This window comes from Octopus sinensis, linkage group LG7 (genome assembly GCF_006345805.1).
Source record: "Octopus sinensis linkage group LG7, ASM634580v1, whole genome shotgun sequence".
NCBI lineage: Eukaryota > Metazoa > Mollusca > Cephalopoda > Octopoda > Octopodidae > Octopus > Octopus sinensis.
The window spans coordinates 109,099,416-109,118,895 of record NC_043003.1 but is presented as its reverse complement, the minus strand read 5'-3'; positions in this window follow the sequence as shown (position 1 = coordinate 109,118,895).

The window sequence follows — 19,480 nt, the reverse complement described above, 5'->3', positions numbered from 1 at the left end:
AAAGCACCATTGATGCTATATTTCTGGTAAGACAGCTGCAGGAGAAATACCTCACCAAAAATAAACCTCTGTACCTGGCTTTCATTGACATGGAGAAAGCCTTTGACAGGGTTCCCCGATCCCTTATCTGGTAGTCAATGAGGAAACTAGGGATAGATGAATGGCTAGTGAGAGCTGTATAAGCCATGTACAGGAATGCTGTCAGTAAAGTGAGGGTTGGCAACAAGTAGTGAAGAATTCCAGGTAGGGGTAGGGGTCCACCAAGGATCAGTCCTCAACCCCTTCTTATTCATCTTAGTCCTCCAGGCAATAACAGACGAATTGACGAGGGGATGCCCCTGAGAACTCCTCTATGCTGATGACCTTGCTCTAATTGCTGAGTTACTATCAGAACTAGAGGAAAAGTTTCAAGTGTGGAAGCAAGGATTAGAATCGAAGGGCCTTAGAGTCAACCTAGCTAAAACCAAAGTCTTAATAAGTAGGAAGGCAAACAAACCACAAATCCCTTCAGGTAGATGGCCCTGCTCGATCTGTAGAAAAGGCATAGGTAGAAACTCCATAAGATGTACCCAGTGTAAGGTATGGACACATAAGAGGTGCCACAATATCAGAGGAAGGCTGCTTACATCAATACATATATATATATATATATATATAAAACAAATCAAAATAGATGAACATCAATGGAATTTGTATCTTTGTGGTACCAGTGCTGGTCACACACAAGAAAACCATCCGAACGTGGCCGTAGCCAGTACCGCATCGACTGGCCTCCGTGCCGTGGGCACGTAACAAACACCATCCGATCGTGGCCGTTCGCCAGCCTCATCTGGCACCTGTGTCGGTGGCACATAAAAACACCATCCGAGCGTGGCCGTCTGCCAGCCTCGTCTGGCACCTGTGTCGGTGGCACATAAAAAACACCATCCGAGCGTGGCCGTTCGCCAGCCTCGTCTGGCACCTGTGTCGGTGGCACATAAAATCACCCACTACACTCTCGGAGTGGTTGGCGTTAGGAAGGGCATCCAGCTGTAGAAACACTGCCAGATCTGACTGGCCTGGTGCAGCCTTTGGGCTCCCCAGACCCCAGTTGAACCGTCCAACCCATGCTAGCATGGAAAGCGGACGTTAAATGATGATGATGATATATATATATATATATATTGTTGTATTTAGGAATGGTCATTTTGCCAGTTTAGCCAGTAAAAACACACGCACTATATATTTGGTGTTACTTTGCTTCAGCGTTATTTATTTTTTACATTAATCTTAATTTTATTTCAGCCAGAGTTCTTTTGTCACACTCCTGTGACCTCATCAGTGGTTCTTTGCTTTCTTCTTTCGTATTTGTGTGTCTCTCCTTACTAACCGTCAGCTATTTTGTATTCCTATTCTTTGTCTCTTCATTTGCGCATGCGTATACCTCTATGTGTGTCTATGTTTAGTTAGTGTGTGTGTGTGGTGAAGTGCCTGTAATACTTGTATCTTCTGTTTATATACGTTCGTGTAATTTGTTTTTGTTTTTGTTTATTTTTATTTTCTTCATGTATTTTCAAATATAAACCAAGTAGAACTATACAAAAATAAGCATAATTTTCGGTCTTACTGTTAATTTTGTTTCATTTAGAAAAATAAATATTTATTTTATGGTTTATTATTGTTAATAATTTGAATTATATAAATATGGGGGAGCCAAAATTTTTTAAGTGCTTAGGGCCTCAATGGATCTTAATCCAGCCTTGAATGTACAGCAGCTTTTAGTAAGTCATACAAATGTTACAAGTAAGTAAAGTAACATTTAACTTTTTAGCATTTAATCCAGCTACATCCAGCCCAAATCCTCTCCCTGTTTCTCTTCAAACTAGTCACATCCAGCTTCTTACACCTACCCTACAATATCCTTCCTAAAGTAAAGAGGCACATCATGAAAATCTCACAGCTATGATATAATTAATGCATGACTAATTTAAATCAATGTGAATACATAAGCATCATATTTGACAGAGTAATCTGAATGCTAAAGAGCTAAACATCGTTTTACACATGTGAGCCTATATGGTAAACATATAAGCATGTTCAATTTACCCATTACTCTGTAGACTGGATAAATTATAAGCAGTCTTATTTTGCATACTATAAGTGATAAACACTGTATATGTTATCAGAGCCTGTTAATAAGGAAGCCTTATTCGCACAGTATCAAGGTAGGATATAATATGTGTAAAACCTATCTAGTAGACATACAAATATGGTAAATTTACAAATTTCTCTGTAGGCTGAATAAAATTGACAGTGTTGCTATGTGGTAAGAAGCTTGCTTTCCAACCATGTGGTTCTAGGTTCAACCACGCTGTGTGGAGCCATGGGTGAGTGTTTTATACTATAGCCTTGCTTGGGCTGACCAATGCCTAGTGGGTGGATTCAGTAGAGGGAAACTGGAAGAAGCCTATATATTTGTGAGTGTGTGCGTGTGTGTGTGTGTGTGTCCCTCGCCACTTGACAACCGGTGTTGGTGTGTTTATGTCCCTGCGACTTAGCAGTTCCACAAAAGACACCAATAGAACAAGCACCAGCCTAAACAAAATATAAGTACTGGGGTCGATTCAGTCAACTAAAGATTTTTCAAGGGGGTACCCCAGCATGGCCGTAGTCTAATGACTGAAAGACGTAAAAGCTAAATAGCAACGTATTGGTGGAGCTCATCAGAAATCTCTACATCACTTGACTAATTCTAGAGAAACGAGTCGCCAATCGATTTATATGCACATCAAATCAAGAAGCTCCACAGAATGGGAAGTGCTAATTTGCATGCTTTATTTGATATCATCAGCCTGTCAATAGTGAAGTCAGTCCAGACAGTATCAAGGTATGAGGAAATATATGTAGACATATGCAGTAGACTTACAAATATGTCAGATCTATCTTTTTCTCCATTCATTAAAAATAATGATGAACAGCTGAAATCAATTTTCTACCCTTGTTGAGTGGGTGGGGGTGGGGACTCGCATTGAAGTGTCTGCATCACTTGATGAATTCTAGAGAAACTATTAGCCACTTGATTGATATACATATCAAATCTGGTAGCTCCAGAGAAATGGAATTACAAATTTGGCATAATGTAAGTGCTTAAAACTTTATTTAATATCAGAGATTTGCCAAAGGGGAAACTCAGCCCACAGACTATCGAGGTACGTTGCAAGTACAAACCTACCTGACAGGTACACAAATATGGCAAATTTATCTATTTCCCCAAGGATTGAAAAAAGTGATGAACAGCATTATTTGATTTTCAACAATTATTGAAGTCTTATCAGAGGTTTCGATATCACTTGATCAATCCCAGAGAAGCAAGTGGCAAACGCCTAAAAGACTTTTACAGCTCAATCACAACACCTTTCAAAGAGGTACCTGAAGAATTTCTCATAATAATAATAGCAAGAATTTTTGTTTTTCTTAAAAAAAATAGACACCTACTCTAACAATTGCATAATGCAATAAACTAATTAAATTTGCTATCTAGACAAAAAATACATAAATAAATAAATAAACTTTAAAAAAAAATAGAAAAGAAAATCTGAGTTTATTTCTATTCACTCGCTTTTGTTTCTTCATTTGTTTCTCATTGATTTTCATTAAAAATATCTTCAAAGATACAGTCTCATTATTTTTAAATAGTATCATCCAGAATTTTCTTCTTTACTCTTTATAGCCGACTTGCAAAACAGAATTGGTTCACAAAGTACTTAGCTTCGATATTTCTTAAGCTGTCTGATAGTTGTTCATATTATTGATTTCTTATGTCATTGATGGAGTGTTAAAAACAGCAGAGTGCCAGACTCAAATATATTACATACAATGTATGAATTCCTTCTCTCAATATCCTGAGTTCAACCCCAGCCAGAGTCAGTTCTTCTTTCCACTTTTCATTCTTCGATGTCTAATAAAATCCTTTCTATTGCAGACACAAGTGAGCAGGAATTAGCCAATTCCATCAACTTCAGTGCTTCACTCACTTAATTTATCACCCTCAAAATAATAAAAGGCAAAGTCAACTTCAGTGGAATTTGAACTCAGAACCTAGACAATTGAAATGTTGCAAACTATTTTGTCTGGTATGCTAATGATTCTGTCAGCTCGCCACCTCCAGTGTCTAATAAAATAAGAACTAATTAGGCATTGTAGATAAATGCAATTAATGATATTTGTCTCAAAGAAAATTGTCGACTTATGCAAATGTGAGCAGACAGTATTCTTTATTTAGTATGATTGATCAGAAAGCCAATTATTATGGCAGATCACAGGGCTAATCATTATGATTGATCACAGAACCTTTTATATACATACATACATACATATATATATATATATATATATATACTATATATATATATATATATATATATATATACATATATATATATATGTGTATATATATATATATCATCATCATCATCATCATCATCGTTTAGCGTCCGTTTTCCGTGCCACCCGCACAGGTGCCAGACAGAGCTGGCAAATGGCCACGAACGGATGGTGCTTTTTATGTGCCACCGGCACGAGGGCCAGGCGAGTCTACACACATATATATATATATACATATATATATATATATATACATATATATACATATACATATATATATATGTGTGTGTGTGTGTGTATATATATATATATATATATATATATGTATATATATATATGTATGTATATATATATGTATATGTATGTATATATATGTATGTATATATATGTATGTATATATGTATGTATGTATATATATATACGTATGTATATATATATATATGTATGTATGTATATACATATATATATATACATACACACACACATACACATATATATATATATATATATATACATCATATACAGGTATAGGCAGTGCCGTCTGTATAAGTTTACTTTGCAACTGTGATTCTGGGACCTGGCACCATTCCTGCAGGTGTCATCTCAGGTAAGTGTTTTTTACTAATACAAAAGCCTCATGCTTACAAATAACCAGTAAATTGAAATTTAGTTGACAGAAGTTAATATCCATTATGCGTGTGTGCATCTGTGTGTGTGTGTTTGCGTGTGTGTTTGTGTGTGTGTGTGTTGTGTGTGTGTGTGTGTGTGTGTTGTGAGTATGTGAGTGTTTTTGTGCAAGTGTGTGTCTACATATATAATGTATGTTTTGTATGTAAATGAGCATTAATATATTTATATAACGTATATGAGTATACATATATATATATATAGGCACAGTTGCGGCTGTGTGGTAAGAATGTTGCCTCCCAACTACATAGTTCTAGGTTCAGTCCCACTGCATGTGTCTTCTGCTATAGCCTCAGGCCATCCAAAGATTTGTAAGTGGATTTGGTAAACGGTAAGTGAAAGAAGCCCAACATATATGTATGTACATGTATGTATATATTTGTGTGTTTATGTTTGCCCCTCCCCTACCATTGCTTGACAACCAATGCTGGTGTGTTTACATCCCTGTAACAAAGGAGACTGATAGAATAAGTACTAGGCTTACAACGAATAATTCCTGGGGTCGATTTGTTCGATTAAAGACAGTGCTCCATCATGGTCATAGTCAAATGCCTGAAACAAGTAAAAGAATAAAAGAAAATATATATATATATATATATATATATATATATACAGGGGTTACACAAGAAAAATGGAAGCACTTTAAAATCTCAAACAAATTTATTTATTTTAATATGGAGTAGTACTGCCTTTGGCAGTAATTACAGCTTGAATTCTATGAGGTATGGACTCGTACAAAGGTTGAATTGCTTCTAAAGGAATTTTTGTCCATTCTTCAGCTAAAACAGTCTCCATTTCTTGTAGTGATGATGGTGGTGGATATCAACTTCTTACATGTTTTTCTAAACTGCACCATAAATGTTCAATAATATTGAGATCAGGGGACTGTGGTGGCCAGATAAGATGTTCAACTTCACTAGAATGTTCTTCATGCCATTCAGTAACGACTTTAGCTGTGTGAATTGGTACATTATCATCCTGAAAGATTGTGTTTCGCTCTGGAAACAGTTCTGCAACCATAGGATGAATTTGATCAGATAAAATGCTTAAATAGTCTTGACTATCAATTCTGCCATGAAGAGAAACCATTGGGCTGGCAGATTTCCAAGATATAACTCCCCCATTCCCGATCATCACAGATCCTTCTCCATGTTTAACAGTTGGAAGAAAGCAGTCTGGGTCAAATACTTCTTTTGGCTGTCTCCACACATATACACGACCAGTGGTCGGAAATAGGGTAAAGGATGGTTTGTCCAAGAGTCCGAGAAAATAACATTCTTGCACTGCTCTAGGGATCAATTCTGTAGGTTTTTACTCCACTCTAAACACTTTGCAACAGTTGTTTTTGAAAATAGTGGTTTTCTGTTTTCAGCCCTCCTGTTAAATCTGGCTTTGTGCAGCTCCTGGTGAACAGTTTTTGTGGGAACTGGGTTCTCGAGGTGGTCATTAAGCTCTGCAGTAATTTTGGGAGCTGTACTTTTGTGATCCTCTCTAACAATTCGCGTAAGAGTCCAACGATCCCAATCTGAAAGAACCAGACTAAAAAATAAGTCCTGGTCCCAATATGATTAACCAAACTCTTTAAGGGGGTCTCTAAAAATGGCTGCCATCCAATGATCTTACAGCAACATTCTTGTTTCTGTCCTCACTCTTGACCATTCTCTCTCTCTCCCTCTTTCTGTATCTCATCTACAGCAAGACACCTGTTTCTGTCTCTCTGTCACACTCTAATCTTTCATCATCTGGTACAAGATCCCCTCCTCCATGTTCCCTCATTTCCCAAAGGATCTTTTGCCTTGCAAGTTACTCGGTGACCCTGCCAGTGCTGGTGCTATGTAAAAGGCATCCAGTTCAAACTGTAAAGTGGTTGGCATTTGGAAAGCATGTAAAAACCATGCTAAAACAGATCTTTCCTGCATTGGTGCCATGTAAAATGCACTCGGCTCACTCTATGGGATGGTTGGTGTTAGGAAGGGCATTCAGCTGTAAAATACCAGGCCAAAACAGACACTGAAGTCTGGTGCAGTCTTCTACCCAGCCAGCCCCTGTCAAACTGTCCAACCCATGGCAGCATCAAAAGCAGACGTTAAATGATGATGATGGTTATGAAAAGAATAGAAGAGTAGAAATGTTTGTCTTCAATACAGGCTTCCATCTCATCATCATCATCATCATCATCATCATCATCATCATCATTGTTTAACATCCGCTTTCCATGCCAGCATGGGTTGGACGGCTTGACTGAGGACTGGCAAGCCAGATGGCTGCACCAGGCTCCAATTTGATCTGTCAGAGTTTCTACAGCTGGATGCCCTTCCTAACACCAACCACTCTGAGAGTGGAGTGGGTGCTTTTACATGCCACCAGCACGAGGGCCAGTCAGGTAGTACTGGCAATGGCCACGCGAAACAGTCAATTGTTTTTCTTCCTCACGTCATGAAATATGTTACACTTGACAATTTGTAATACCATTTGGTGATAGTTTTCTCAGATAAAATTTGATTAAACCCATAATGGTTTCATATTTTGGCCCAAGGCCAGCAATTTTGGGGGAGGAAGGTTATAGTTTGTTTATAACCCTTGTAATATGGCAGTTTTTGCAAAAGAGACTGATGGAATTAGTACCAGCCTTAAAAATAAGCACAGGGGTTGATTTGATTTGTTTGACTAAAATCCTTCAAGACCATGCCCCAGTATGGCCACAGTCTAATGAGTAAAACAAGTAAAAGACAAAAGTTAATAGATAAATTAAGAACATTTTTTTTTTGTCTTTGGTCAATAAATGTTATTTCCTATTTGCTTCTTTTTAGAAATCAAAGGAAATGACAACTCTTCCCTTCAAACTTTGCTTTTGTGATTTGGATATCAATGTTTTGAAACTGACCTATTTTCCATTACATTTTAGACAGATTCAGCTCTGAGTTGCTGAAGCAGAAATATCATTATAGCAAATATTCTGCTCAATACCATGGGTTTGCTTGTCTGACCATAACCACTTGAGTATGTCCCTTAGTGGCTAACAAAATGTGTGTCTCTGATCATGGGCAGGTGCAGTGGAGGAGCATCATAGCCCGTGCTGAATTTACCATTGTGCTTAAAGTGTGCCCCCCAAATTTTTAAGTGTCAACTGTTCAAATGTTTTTCCTGATAGTTACAAAAGTGAAATTAATAATGTGAACTCCTAAATTTCCTGAACATATATGCCTGACTGTCCAAATATGGGGTTTCATAACTTAACTAGGACAAGGCCTCATTTGTCCTAAATCTGGTACTGATCATAGCCAGGTGTTGAGAGGAATTCTTTGGAGTTTGAATAAATGTAACAAAAGCAAAAATTGAAGGAAGTATTAGCCATTTTTTAGGGATCAGCAAATAGGAAATAACACTTGCTCCCCAAGGACAAAAATTAGGTTATACAGTGTTAATTTACTTGTTTTGTCATACCTATTTCTTTACTACCCACAAGGGGCTAAACACAGAGAGGACAAACAAGGACAGATACATGGATAAAGTCGATTATATCGACCCCAGTGCATAACTGGTACTTATTTCATTGACCCCGAAAGGATGAAAGGCAAAGTTGACCTCGGCGGAATTTGAACTCAGAACGTAGCGGCAGACAAAATACCACCAAGCATTTCGCCCAGCGTGCTAACGATTCTGCCAGCTTGCCATCATCACTGTCTGGCCCTGAAGAAAGGTAAAAATGAAATTCCTGTGAGATTTGTACACAGCTCAATGAATTATGAGGCCCACACATAGTAAATTCAACAAGCATCACCTCTTGGTTTATAGCTAGAAATAGCAGCTAATTCTCCTTTAAATATCACACTGACATCTTTAAAAAAAAAAATCAAATGCAGTCCCGGTTTCCTGCACATCAGGAAAAGATGGGATGGGATGGGATGATCAGTAATGGAAATTTTTCCATCATATCTTAGCTTGATTAAGGGTTGACCTGAGTCTAAATAACAAGAGCAGCAGTAAAACATCAACAGTCTTCTTTGCCAGCTCCATGCTCTAAAATTATCGAAAGCCAAGTACTTGGCTTTTGATAATTCAGCAGGAGGAGGAGGAGTGTGGTAGTGGATAAGAGAGAGAGGGAGAAGAAGGTGGTGGAAGAGGAAGACGAAAAAGTAAAGAAGAATAAAGACGCGAGTAAAAAGAAGAAAATTTGCAAGTGAGAGGAGTAAACATGTCTCGACCAATCAATAACAATTATTAAATTTTATTTTCAGTTTCTGTTTTGCTTTTTTTTTCTTCTTTGGTGTTTTTTGCTTTTGTTATTATTTGTCTTTTTTATATTTTTTTTATATCTGCTGTGTCTTTTGTTTCAGCCAGCATGTTGTTGTTTGTTAGCGGCAGACATTTTAACCAAAATGTAAGAAGCGAACTGACAAGAAACAGCCTAAAGATATTCTGTGGTTATTTTATTGATATTATATTTTTTTTAAAGTTTTTATTTTATTTCATTTACCATTTTTCTTTCTTTTTTTTTTTTCCTCTAACTCTTCTGTGGAAGTAAAGATAATTATGGGATGGAATGTGATTTCCCAAGATACAGATGAGAGATGATTACTTTGCAGAAAAGGCATAAAAACAAAACAAAAATCTTTTGGTTTTTTTTTTAAATTGCATTTTCACTTGTCACATCATGTAATAGTATTACATCAGTATGAAATGTCTTATGTAATTCGGTTTTTAGTCAAAGTGTTTGTTTGACTTGCTTATTTGTAAGAGATGAAAACCACAGTGCCCCCACGAAATTAGTGGAGGTCTGTGTTAGCAAATGATAATCAAACGGCATGTACTGATGGGAGAGGTGAGTTCAAAACTATTTGTTTTCATTGAATGTGTGGGTGTGTATGTGTATGTGTGTCTTCTGTTATTCTTTTACTTGTTTCAGCCATTAGACTGTGGCCATGCTGGGGCACCACCTTGAAGAATTTTAGTCGATTGATTCAACCCCAACCTTTTATTTTATTTTATTTATATATTTTTAAGCCTGGTACTTATTCTATCAGTGGAGGTGCATGGCTTAGTGGTTAGGGTGATGAACTTATGATTGTAAGGTTGTGGTTTCGATTCCTGGACCGGGCGATGCATTGTGTTCTTGAGCAAAACACTTCATTTCACGTTGCTCCAGTCCACTCAGCTGGCAAAAATGAGTAACGCTGTGATGGACTGGCGTCCCATCCAGCTGGGGAACACATATACCATTGAAACTGGCAAACCAGGCCCATGAGCCTGGCTAGGCTGTAAAAGGGTACATTTATTTATTTTACTTATTCTATCAGTCTCTTTTATGAAACCACTAAGTTACAAGGATGTAAATGTACTGACACCAGTTGTCAAGCAGGGTGGTATACAAAACACACACACGTACGACAGGCTTCTTTCAGTTTCCATCTACCAACTCCACTCACAAGGCTTCTGTTGAGTTTTGAGCTCCAGGGAGATTATCCTAATCCAGTCTGCTTCAAATATAGTAGTTTTTATTATATGCCTAGTAGTTTTAGTGGTTATGATAAACACATCATCATCGTTTAACGTCCGCTTTCCATGCTAGCATGGGTTGGACGATTTTGACTGAGGGCTGGCGAACCAGATGGTTGCACCAGGCTCCAATCTTGATTTGGCAGAGTTTCTACAGTTGGATGCCCTTCCTAACGCCAACCACTCCGAGAGTGTAGTGGGTGTTTTTTACACGCCACCTGCACGGGGGCCAGTCAGGCAGTACTGGCAACGACCTCACTCAAATCCTTTTACACATGCCACCAGCACAGGTGCCAGTAAGGTGACTTTGGTAACGATCACGCTCGAATGGTGCCCTTTTACGTGACTTTTTACGTGCCAAGTTTTTAGATTATTTGTTCATACAAGCATTTCATTGCTGCGGTTGTTTGGAACTTCTGCATTTAAAGTTCCAAATGCAAATGGATGTGTTACCACAACAGATCACCAGGGCAACACTTTACAGTAATTATGTTACAGAGATACACATGTACACACACACACACACACACACACTCACACCATCATCATCATTGTTGTCCCTCACTTGCATGGGTTGGACTCTCTGACAGGATTCAATAAGCCAGATGACTGCATTGAACTCTGGTTATGTTTTGACATGTTTTCTATGGCTGAATGTCATTCCTAACACCAAGCCACTTTACAGAGTGTACTGGGTGCTTATCTTGTGGCACCGACACTAGTCAGGTCACCAGGTAACTCACAATCCAAAATTCCTGGGCTGAGAATGATTCCATTATTGAGCGAGGTAGCTTTGTGCCCCATGTTGGGAGGCAAAGTCATAGAATGACACGAACAGTTACTTCATTGTAAAAGGGATGCATGAGTACCCCAGTTAGAAGGGGAGAAAGTTTGGTGTTGATGTGGTATCAGGGTATAACTTCAACATACAAGAGTGAAGGTACATGGCCGAGTGGTTAGAGCAGCGGACTCGCGGTCGAGGGATCGCAGGTTCGAGTCTCAGACCGGGCGATGTGTGTGTTTATGAGCAAAACACCTAAGCTCCACGCGGCTTCGGCAGAAGGTAATGGTGAACTTCTGAGCTCAAATCCTATCTCCTATCACTAGCCTCTTTAGTCAAGACCTAATTAACAGTGATAAGCCTTTGATGTTAGATTGACACGATAATTGGAGTAATATCCCAATTGTATCAATATAACTGGTACTCCATCGGTTATGATGACAAGTTTGGTGAGAAAGATAAAGAAAAATAGTGGAAAAGGGAGGAGAAAGTGTTGTATATATAATAATGCATGTGAAGACCTGTTGAGGCAAGTGAAATCGAAATCGATCAAAAATCAATGGAAATTGTAGTTGTGATACCAGTGCCGGTGGCATGTAAAAGAACCATCCGAACGTGGCCATTGCCAGCGCCGCCTCAACTGGCCTCCGTGCCGGTGGCACGTAAAAAGCACCAACTGATTGTAGCCATTGCCAGCTTTGCCTGGCACCTGTGCCGGTGGCACATAAAGAGTACCCACTACACTCACAGAGTGGTTGGCGTTAGGAAGGGCATCCAGCTGTAGAAACTCTGCCAGATCAGACTGGGCCTGGTGCAGCCTCCTAGCTTCCCAGACCCCGGTCGAACCATCCAACCCATGCTAGTATGGAAAGCGGACGTTAAACGATGATGATGATGATGTAGTTTAATGTTCTGTTATAAGCAGAATTAACAAAAAAAGTACCCTATCCAGTGAGAGGTCATTATCATTTAATAGACAGAGTATTTGAATATGTGCTGCTAATAGTTCCACACAGATTTATATTGCATGCCTTATGTCTCCAAGCAATCCTTCAAGATCGAATGCCCAACATGCCTGGTCTTATTTGAAAAACCAAGAAAGGATGCTGGTATTTAAGCCTGAAAGATTGTTTGGGGATATATGGCATGATATGACGAGGGTTACAATGATGTGGGTTCCTGCTCATGAAATTAATGAGCACCCTTCATGCAGTTCTCAGGAGGATTCAGCATGATACAGAAGGTGATAAGGCTAGGCCTTTGAAATACAAATGCTACTCATTTTTGCCAGCTGAGTGGACTGTGGCAATGTGAAATAATGTGCCTTGCTCAAGGACACGATGTGCCAGCAGGAATCAAAATTATGACCTTAGATGCATCTATTTATATACGGAAAAACAAAACACAAACCTTGTATTGAAGTAGACAGGAATATGTAGTGGATCACCAATGTTTGACAATGGGGATTCAGTTTCCATCAGCCAAATTCACTCACAAGCTGTTGGTTGGTCCCAGGTTATGGTAGAAGACACCTGACCAAGGTACCATACAATGGGACTAAACCTGAAATCAGGTGATGATGAAGCAAAAACTTCTTAACCAAACAACCAAGAATGTCACCTCTGTTGAGTGTGGAAACAAGATAACATGTTTGAGTCTGTCTCTGGCATCTTCAAAGCAAAAAAGTAATGACGTATCTATGGAGTTTTCTTGCCTTCTCTTTCGATTGTTACTCGTCCAACCCATGCTAGCCTGGAAAGCGGACACTAAGCGATGATGATGATGATGATGATAACTTTTTTAAAAATGCATATTCTTGTCTAAAGAAGTTTTCCAGATATATTTTAGTTGATAGATTCCAATTACGTCAAGAAAAATTATAAAAAGCAGTTTTCTTTGAAGAGTTTTTGATAATTCCCTCCCACTCCTGATTTTATTTCTGACATTACATTCTGGATGCATATGTCTTAGTGGTTAAGGTGTTGGACTTATAAACAGAAGATTATGGTTTCAATTCCCGGCCCGAGCAATGCATTGTGTTCTTGAGCAAAACACTTCATTTCCCATTGCTTCTGTCCACTCACCTGCTGAAAGTGAGTCATCCTGCAACAGACTGGCGTCCCATCCAGGTGGGGAATAAATACACCAGAGAAACGGAGAGACCAGCTCTTTGTAATGTGGACTAACCATAACATACTTTAAATACATGTCTTTTTTTATTGAAATTTTCCAGTGATTCATTTTAGATTGTATAGATTATGATCAAAACCTTTTTTTTTTAAATTGTATCATGATACTCATATTCTACATTCACAACAAAATATATCTAGAAAAATTCATTAAAAAATATGCATATTTAAGAAATTTGGGGAAAAAGGCAAAGTCGTGGCAGTTGACTCACTTCTATACATCATTATACTTAAACATAATTATGTTATCCATATTGTCTGCTATTATCATTTTTTGCTCTTTAATATTTCTCTTATCTAAGGCAATAAGTTGGCAGAAACATTAGCACGCCAGGCAAAATGCTTAGCGGTATTTTGTCTGTCTTTATGTTCTGAGTTTAAATTCCTTTCAGGGTCGATAAATTATTTACCAGTTGTGTACTGGGGTCGATCTAATCGACTGGCCCCCTCCCCAAACATTTTGGGCCATGTACCTAGAGTAGAAAAGAATATTTCTTCTATTTTTAAGGCAGGGAAATTGGTCCAAAATTAAAAAATATATATTTATTTCTATGTTGTTGACATCAGAGGAATTTATAAACTCTTTGGATAGAAAAAGCTTTATCTACTTCAAGTTTCATCCCTACAAAAAAAATAATAATAATAAAAAGAATCATTTCACGTTCTCTCGCTGTTTCTAAATACTTCCGATGTTAACAACATACAACTCTCACTGGTAAGAGTAAAGTTTCTAAGTGAATACAGAAATTCGAAGAACCACTTTGTCCAATGGTAGAATGCCAGTCATGTTATTAAAAGATGTGGGTTCGTATCCCACGGGTAGCCTTCAACCCTTCATCATTCCAGAAAAGACTTACTTCTACCTCACACTTTTAAAAGCTTGAAGCTGGAGTGAAAATTAAAATTACATAAGTGTAAAATTATACATTACTACAGTTCAACAGAAGTATATGCTACTGACTTTGATTCTCCAAGAATTTTTTTTTTTTTTTAATTTTATGATGAAAATTGTAACCTACACTCTTAAAAACATCTCTCTGAAAAATTTCATTCAAAAATACGCATTTTTAAGAAAGTTATGAGAAAACAAAGGCATTTGCATGGAGTGGGGGATACTCCTGCGATTATGCCAGAGAATAACTCTGAAATTTTACATTACACCAGTCTATCCTCTCTTTTTGTGTTTCTGTTAAGACAGTAGCATCTAATTTGAGGATGATTTTGACTGTTATTTTGAGCGACCACTTTGGCTTGTGATGCACGTAATGTTGTTGAAATTCTGCAAAATATAATTCTCTTTCTCTTGGAAAATGGTTTCATCAACCTGTTATTTTATTTATTTATTTTTTAAGTTGCTGATATTGTTTATTTTTTTTCATTTTCTTCTAATTGAGACAAATGTTGCATTTGAAAATGATTATTGACAGGTGGTCGGAAAAAAGAGCTCGGAGAATTCCTTACTATTTGTCTGTGATAGTTTTTAATTGTTGTTTGGGAGCAAAAAGTGATGTTTGAAGAGTTGGTATTGTGGCTGTTTTGCATTTTGCTGTGGACCAAAATAAAAAGAAAATAGAAAAAAAACTTGAGATGGAATGATTTTCTAAAACTGAATAAATAAATAAAAATAAGTCGATGCTAAACAACTCAACAAGGAGAAATATTAAAATTTAATTGAGTAAAATAGTAAACATCCAACATTAACTATGAAACAAGTAGAGAAATTAAAATACTATACAAAATAATTTATTTTTGCAATGACCATGCTAATTAACACATTTCAATTATAACTTTAAATAACCTATATTTTTAACATTAAACACCTTCCCAAAAATCATCCATCGAATTGTAAGATATTATGATCTAAAGAGGATATATCCCTATGCAGTTCGCTTGACTTGCAAAAAATAATAGCTAAGTCGCCCTCATTTTATATTCTAACAGCTAGGAGGGAGAGAAAAATGAAAAATGAAAAGAAAAATATAATGTAATCATACATAAAATAAGACATGAAGAACATTACCAGAACACCTTTGGTCATATATGTATTACATGGAAAAATGCAAGCAAGAGAAATAATACTCTTAAGATTATAAACCTGGAAAATTACAGGACAAGTTATTGCACTTGGGAAAGTTGAGGACAACTTATTACATCTGGTAAAGTACAGAACAAGAACACTTTTACTTAAAATATTGCAGCTAAGGATAAAATTTCAAATAGAATATTTAGATTTAGAACTACTTTATATATTAAAAGTCCCCTTATAGAATTATATTCATAAAAATGTATAAAACTATATCATCACCCTCAATTTCATTGTATGAGATCGATACCATGAAGTTCCCCAAATTGAGCTTTATCATTTGTGTTTAATTAAAATATAGTTCGTTTTAAAATATAAAAGTTGATTATACTTATATCCAATTTTTTTCCTTTTTTTTTTCCTGATATTTTACCCCACAACTTTTTTGATACAAATTTTTGTTGCTTGGGAACAAAACTATGAAATTCTTCATGCTTTCTTCTATCATTGAAGCTAAGATAAATATATTTTGCTTTTGAAATAAGAAAGTTATTTAGATCTAAACTTGATCAGTGGTGTTACTTACTTTCCTATAATGTTGCTACAAATTTTGATTCAAACTTTTTTCTTCTGGATCAAATTTGAATTTTTTATGTCAAAATGTAGATAGGGACAAGTCCTCTTCAAAAATGTTAATAGTTTTCAATTTGGTTAAGAACTGAATTAGCAACAAGCTCTGAAAGATGCTGCATGTGAGTAAACTGTGGCCTTAAGAATATTATTCAACTACAACCGTAGTTGAATGATACTGGATACATAGAAATATAAAGCGAACAATGATCTTCTCCATAGACCATTACCTTCAGTAAGCAAAGGAAGCCTCTACATAGTCGCTCGTGTGACTAGAAATAGCAGCCAAAACGTCTTCAAGTCACACCCTGCCTTTTCGAAAAGAACCCGTTAAATAATGTAGTCGTGGGTTATCTGCACTTAAAAAAGAAAGGGAAAACAGTCATGGCTGGAATGTCATTGATCATCGGTGGTGTGCTCTTCTCGGGCTTTCCTGAGGCTAAACACTACTACCTACAACAACCCAAATGTCTAAATAAAAAGGAAAACGCATTTGATGATGTGTTAGTAAATACACTATATCTGAAACTAAGACTGGAGGATCTCAGCTGAAATCCTTTTGATCTTACGTCAACTGGACCAGAGGAGAACAAGAACGAAACAAGAGTAATATCAATAAAAAAAAAGCAGAAATAAAAACGAAGTCTCTAAGGCAGTCACCACCAACAAGACGAACAGAAATTCTTCTAGAACAGTAATTACCATCTGTTTCACTGCCAAGGGCTCCTTTAATTAAAAGGAATATTCCTTCAGATCTCAGATTTTTGAGAGATCTGTCTATTTAAACCAAAATTACCAGTGGTTAAGCGGCATCAATGATGGTGTACCTGAGCACTATATATAATAAGCTCATTATCATTATGATTATTTCTATTATTTTTAAAGAGGTGAGCCGGCAGAATCGTTAACACTCCAGGCAATAGTTTTGACTCTCTTTTGAAAAGGTTGCAAAAAGCAACGAAAATTTTAGGAAAATAAAAATAAGAAAAAAGTAGAATTTTTACCGGTGAGTGTGTTATATTATAAGGCACAAAAAGAAAATGACTCTCCCCAGACACAACAGAATATGCTTCAACACACGAACTCATATAAAGAATCTTGCAAACCAAATCCAAAAACGTCATATATTTTTCATGTACCGAAAAACATTACGAAATAGAAAATTGCGAAATTACTAAATAAACAGAAATTACAAAGAACGATCTCCATTTGCTTGGCGATTTACATCTTCTTTTACTCAGAAACTCATTAGCAATTTATTCAATAACAGTTATGTCATCATCCTCTGAAATATCATTGTTTTGAAAATCACCGGATTCCAAAATTCCTGCGGAGTTTTCGTGTTACTCCATTTCCTGCATAACTTTCGTCCCCTATCTCTCATGTTGAGCAATAGAGGTCTCATTGAATGAGAAGTTCTTGTACAGATAGCTTGCTCGTAGTGCATTGGCAACACAGCTGTCTGTGATTTTGTTCCCTGAATTCGTCACCCAAGTCTCGATCTCTTGCAGGCTGGGTTTCACAAAATTTCCACGCTAATTTCTCACCATTCTGTTTTCAATGTAGTCATTGATTTCCATGCGTAAATGGTCCTTGAATGGTTTATTTATTGCAATGTCAAGAGCCTGGAGATAAGCAGTCATTCCTGCGGGAATCATGATTTGATCTTTTCTTCTTTCTGCAAGGAAGTTCTTCATGTATTTTGCGTGGTGCATGCTAGCTGAATCCTAGACTATCAGACCTTTTTTGCCTTCTCGAAAAATAAGTATTAGCAGGAAATCGATCCACTTCCTTAAAACTGCCTGTGTGCATCATGCCTTTTCAGTTTCCAGAACACAAATGCCTGAAACGCGTTCAATTTTATCCTTCCTGCTTTTAGTGATGATTAGAGGTGTGGCTTTACTTCCATCAATACAAATTGCCAAAATACATGTAACCTATACATTTTCATAAGTGCACAAGAGGGAATGTAGATTGACAACGCACCCCTTTGATCAATTGTCGATTGAGATCCTTGGCCCATGAACATTGCAGTGACATCTGTAGCAATCATGTTGGAGAGACGGAATTTAGAAAAGTCTATCCCATCAACAAAGGACTTAATACAAGTGCACGGTTAATAATCTCCGTATCTTCCAGTTTGAACAGTATTGTCAGCCTTCTCAGAGAAAGGTCATGTCGCTGGAGGAAACCATCCAGCCAGTGTTGGCGATGCTTTGAATTCTTATAGAAATATACCAAACTGTGGTGCATTTGCAAGGGCAAATGCTTGAATATCAGTCTTGTGAACAACCAAAGCGTTTGCTCTCCTGTCAGCAACCCATTCACAGATGACGTCTTCCAGCTCAGAAAATGGTGGTTGCAGACCCAATCCACACTCGCATTTCTTTGCATTTCCCTTCTCCACTTGTTGACTGAGTTTATCATAGTCGGCTCGCCATTTTCGAACCATTCGGAGATCCAATTTCTTTTCTTTGCAGAAAGCAATAAGATTCTTTCCCAGTGATTCCTCTACAATTCCTTCCTTCTACTCAATGGAATAACTCTTTCTTCTTGCATTCATCTTGTCTTGGTGGGGGGGGGGGATGACTTGACAAAGGATTTGCCATTCAATTTCATCATGTTCTTTTCTGGGAGATTTTTGCCTTGAAAGAAAATGTGTACTTTATTGTTTTTTTTGCATCTACTGACCAGTACTGACCACTGATGAAACTGTTACACGACACATTTGAAAGCTCCGATCATGGGCTGTTGATTAATGTATAGATTGTTAATATTTGAGTTACGAAAGAGATGCCGGGATAGATTTTGTGAAGTTGTTATTTTAGCCGCCAAAATGTGGTTTGAATCAATATGAAGAAGCTGCCTATTTCTTTCATCTATCAGTCACTCTCAAGTAGGATTTATTTTAAGGGAAGGGCTTACATTAAAATCATCCTGAAAAATCATGCTAGGTCTTATTTTCTGGATAGGTCCTATTTTCGGGGAAATACGGTATATATATATATATATATCACGCATCCATTTCCAAGTAAGTTTTTGATGCGGCTCTACTCTGTACTGTTTACTCCCCTATCGTTTTTTCTCTCATCCTTTTCTCTAATTCTTTTTCTCTCCTCTTTCTCCCTCTCGTTGCTCACACGTGACCAGCGTCCATCCTTCTTTTCCTCATGTGATCATCTTTCGTTTCTTTCAGGACTGGACGTATCCTATCTCTCTCTTCTATCTTTTCTCTTGTCAAAGAAAATATTTCTCCAGCGTTCGTTATTTTACCCTCGTTCTGGTCCAACGACCCTCCGTGTTTGTTTTCGT